This window comes from Nanorana parkeri, unplaced genomic scaffold (assembly GCF_000935625.1).
Source record: "Nanorana parkeri isolate BGI_ZX_2015 unplaced genomic scaffold, ASM93562v1 scaffold20, whole genome shotgun sequence".
NCBI lineage: Eukaryota > Metazoa > Chordata > Amphibia > Anura > Dicroglossidae > Nanorana > Nanorana parkeri.
This window is the reverse complement of record NW_017306288.1, coordinates 901,775-906,606: the sequence shown is the minus strand read 5'-3', so window position 1 is coordinate 906,606 and position 4,832 is coordinate 901,775.

Genomic DNA, 4,832 nt, shown 5'->3' with positions numbered 1-4,832 from the left:
GTATATTTTAGGGGTACTAGAAGTACCATCAGAACACAGTTTTAGGTCCCTTGGTGCTGGAAAGCCAAAATGAGCCTGAATGTTTTGTGTCCTGCAGTATCTATAACCTTACAGAAGAAGCAAAATGTAATATTCTACATATGGCATAGCAGAGATGTTATAGCGGAAATTACTTTTTAGAGAACCCTATCAGAAATGTCTGTGTTTACAGATACTGTTTGTGAATTCTTTAAATGAGCCCTCACAAACCCAGCTACATTCTAAGGAATATGGCAGCTTTGGGGTTAATTTCTATACAATGGAGGTAAAGAAGAATAAAGTAGTTGCCCATCACAAACAACCCACCTTTGATTCTAGCATGAGCAGGAAGTAATATGGGTGCAATAAGGCTAATTTACTGAAGGAGTTAAGATAAAATACATTGTGGGAGAAAAGATAAATTGTGTGAATATTCACCACAATAAGCAAGTCACCTGATAAGCAGGTACCTGTTTTCTTATTTCCTCTGAACAGCAATAGATGATTGAAGTATATATGCACACAATTTATTGATGTGAACATTTCCTTCAGTAAATCAGCCACATTGAATCTGACTGATAGTATATAGAGCTTGTTCTTCTCCTTCACTTGTTATAATTCAGCCTTGTAATGTGCTTCCCACCTTAGTAAGATGTAGTAATAACTTCCACACAGATCCCTAGGTGTTGGTTTATTACCTTGCATTGAGAATGTGTAAAGTGAAGTGACAATTTAGAAATACAGTAATCTCCTTGCCAATGTTGCCACAAATAAAATGAATAATAATAAAATCTGATGGGGTGTTATGGGGGCAGTATTTTGCACATCTGATTTACATAGATAAATGTAAATACTATGTATCTAGATCTTAGCTGAATCAGCAGGCATCTATGAACTGTTACTTTAGTAGCAAACCTTGATGAGCGCCCATATAAAAATTATTAATAAAAGAAAATGTTCTGCTTGATCATTTTTTCCAGAGGAAAAAGTGGCAGTTTTTTTTTCTATCAATGCGATAGGTACCCCAGCTTATATTAATCATAACTGTTGTTTTACCATATATGCAAGTGCCTACAACATACTAGTGACTCACTAGGGAAATAATTCAGTTATTCAGTAATTTTTTGCTCTGTTCTTTTTCTTAATATACTGAAAAAACTACAAAGACTCCTTATTTCACAAATATTTAAAAATCCAATAACAGATTGAATGTAAATTAATTAGGAGACATTTGATGCCCATTGCACATTTATAAACCACCCAACATCCACCAGATTTTTCACCAAAGACTCAGCAAAAGGAAAACTCTCAGTTTTGTCCATTCCTACTGCCCACACGAATAACAACAACAATAATAATTATAATTATTTAGACAAATGTGTGGCTCAGATCTTGCTTAGGCCATCTGAAGTCCCATCTCTCCCACCAACTTTGTGCAAAATAAATAAATAAATGGGAGGTATCGCAGAGAGAGCTGATAAAAAAATAGCATAACACACAGCAACCTTTCCTGATTTGGTTCTTTAACTGTACAAATATCCCTTTTTCAGAAATTAAAAAGTACCATACAGTTTACAGTACTGAGAAGGGGGCACTTACAATGTAATAAAGGATATTTCAATATTTTAGGTATTTCATAAGTGGCCACCATGCCTTAGCAGCAATGTCCCTGAAAATGATTTCCTATGTCAACAACTATTTTAATATACAGTGTATTATAATATGTAAACACAACAAAAATTGTAAACACATATCAATCTCCTTTAAGCAAAACCCATGTGATTCAGAGCAACTGTGGCATTTGGGGTTGATTTACTAAAAAGAATATTACCTAAAGTCAAAAGTAAAAATACCTTGCAAATTATTTAGTAAATAAGGTGAATGTTGTGTTCACTTTGAATATCCAATCACGTTTGGCTTAAATCCAAAAAAACGTAATTTTTGCTAGTACACAATAGGATATTTAAAGTTAACACATCTCCACCCTATTCAATAACACTCATTTTGCTATGTGAACAACCTCTACTCCTTTATTAAATCTACACCATAGCATACTGTAAGTATGGACGTATGACAGAAATGTCTATTCCACCAAAAAACAATACATTTGAGTGTATTGATAGAGTAACAGAGTCTCTTCCTGGCATCCTAGCAGTGAGAGCCCTGACAGGGAAGCTGATCTACTCCCCAGCTGGTTGTTTCTGCCTCATTTCATTTGTTCAATCTGAATTTGGCGATCCAGTCAGCCTTTGTCATAGGCTGTGTAACCCCCAACTATTCCAGCAACCTTTTCCCCCTTGTAATGGTATACAAACAAAGCCAGATTTGCGTCTTGGGCACAAAAGACCAAGGCTCCTCTTGAGTTAATGATAGAAACATTTTAACACAGGTGACAAAACATTTTCATGTCTAAATGCAGGCTAATGAGGCTAATTTGTGTTTGAATTTTGGCGAATCCTGATCTAATTATTACAGAAGTAGCAGCTTGTTTTCAGAGGTGGGGACTGTTTAATACAACAAAGTCATTTTAAAGATGTTACTTTAAAGTAGATGCAAATCCTAACTGAATGGCATTTACACTGTGTATCATAAACTATTTGCATTTTTTTTTTAAAATAAAATACTTGTATTCACTTTTAGCATGTGTTACATCTTACAGATGCTTTCTGTATATATGCACTCCAACGATGGCTGCATGACATTTTTTATGGCTGGTTTTATGATTGTGACAACATTGACAACCTGTAATGTGTGTTGAAACAGCCACTTACTGGAGTTAATTTAGAGAATCTTTACTTTGCAAAGTGAACTTTCACTTAGCTTAAAGGAGAACTATGGGGTAAGTGTTTTTCACGGGATGACACAAACTAGCGTCCTCCCGTGACCCAAAGCTCAGTATACCGCGAGCTAGAGCTCACGGTATACTGAGACGCTGCAGCCGGGACAGATCCAGAGATTACTGTCGAGATCCACCCAGCTGCGTGATTGACAGTTGGCTCTGCCTATCTAGAGGCAGAGCCAGCTGTACCCGCCACCTCTCCCGTCCGTTCTGCCAGTCAGCGCTGGAGGATCAGACAGGGGAGGGGGTGGAATCCCTGCAGTGAGACGTGAGTGACAGTCACAGCTCTCTGCAGGGACAGGATCAAGAAGTGAGCGAGCGACGGTATGTGTTCGCTCACTTCACGATCTATTGAGCCGACGTGTGACAGTTTCATTGTCACACGTCGGCTCCAACTATGAGGCTGAGTGATTTTCACTCACCTCATAGTTCTCCTTTAATGGAGTTAAAGCAAAGTGAAAACTCACTTTGCAATTAATACCCAACCATGTTCACGGAAATGTCAAAAAAATAGAAAATTGTATACTTACCTATCGGTAATTTTCCTGACGCCAATACATGGCAGCATACAATGGGGTGCAGGAAATGGTCTCTTGGGGTCTCTTCATACCTACCTGACCCTCACCTTGTAGAATGTAGCTGGTCTCTTGGGGAAGGAGGTTAATGCCATTTGTTCATTGAACACATGATCCAACCTGTGCTATCACAGATAAACTGAAGAGGATGATATGATTAAACAGTACCTGTCAGAACCTGCTAGACACTAACAAGGTGAGGGTCAGGTAGAGACCCCAAGAGACCATTTCCGGCACCCCATTGTATGCTGCCATGTAGGGTGTCAGGAAAATAAGATTCTGCTCACATATATCTTCATCTTGTATCACTAGGTGAAAATTCACTTTGCAAATTAAACATGGTCTACGTAGTCATTTCCATTATACATCTGTGTAATAGGGTGATGGCACAGGAACACCATAAAGAAACAGAGACCATGCACCATCACCTTTTAACTGAAAGTGCCTAAACCAGGGGCATTGCTATAGGATTATGAAAGTCATGGGGCACCCCAGGGCACACTGAGGAAAAATACCACTCTGGTTGTGTGCAGCACTCTGTGGCAATTGGTGGGCATGGCCAGATCATGCCTTAAAGTAGGAGTGACTTAAAGGAAAATGGTTAAATAGAATCTGAGCCTGCTAGGTGGTCACGTACAGTATGTCTCTGTTATTATAAAGACAAAATACTCTGTAAATAGTGTGCTACAAGTGAGAGTATCACAGATGCACATAAACTGCAGGACACAGGATCCTTTTTAAAGATCAAACTTTCATTACATATACTTTTCAGATCCAGGAACATCAACAGAGATCTACCATTTCGTCTGATCCTACCCTAAAGGAGGATTTGATTAAAAACATTGGACAATACTTAGTAACCAGGAATTGTTGGGACAATAAACACCTTGGTAAAAACTATGTATTGTACAACATAGCATATAGAGTGCAGCAGTCAGAATAGGGAATGTACAGAGCAGTGTACAAAACAATATGGTTGAAATATGGAGTGCATAGTTCAGAGTACAAAATAAGGTGGTGTGCAATACAGAATACAGCATATTGTACAAAATAAGGTGGTGTGGAATAGGGAATGTACAGCACAGTGTACAGACCAGGCGGTATAGAATAGGGAACTCCGCACAGTGTTAAAGCACGTGCATTGTGGTGTAAATGACCCCTTATAAGTAAATATACCTTACTACAGATGCTTTTAAGATTAGAGCTAGAACTATTTTTTTTAAGATGCCCATGCAGATGCAAAACATGGCTTTCTCTGCTCCAGGCTCTACTTTCTTCAGCATTGGGGTTGTGCACTGGGTCCAGGAGAAGCAAGATTTCCTGTACCTGCAAGAGAGTCCTTCCAGTGATACTGTCAGTGATTGTAGGTGGCAACCAGGTGAACTGTCATTGGTGATCAG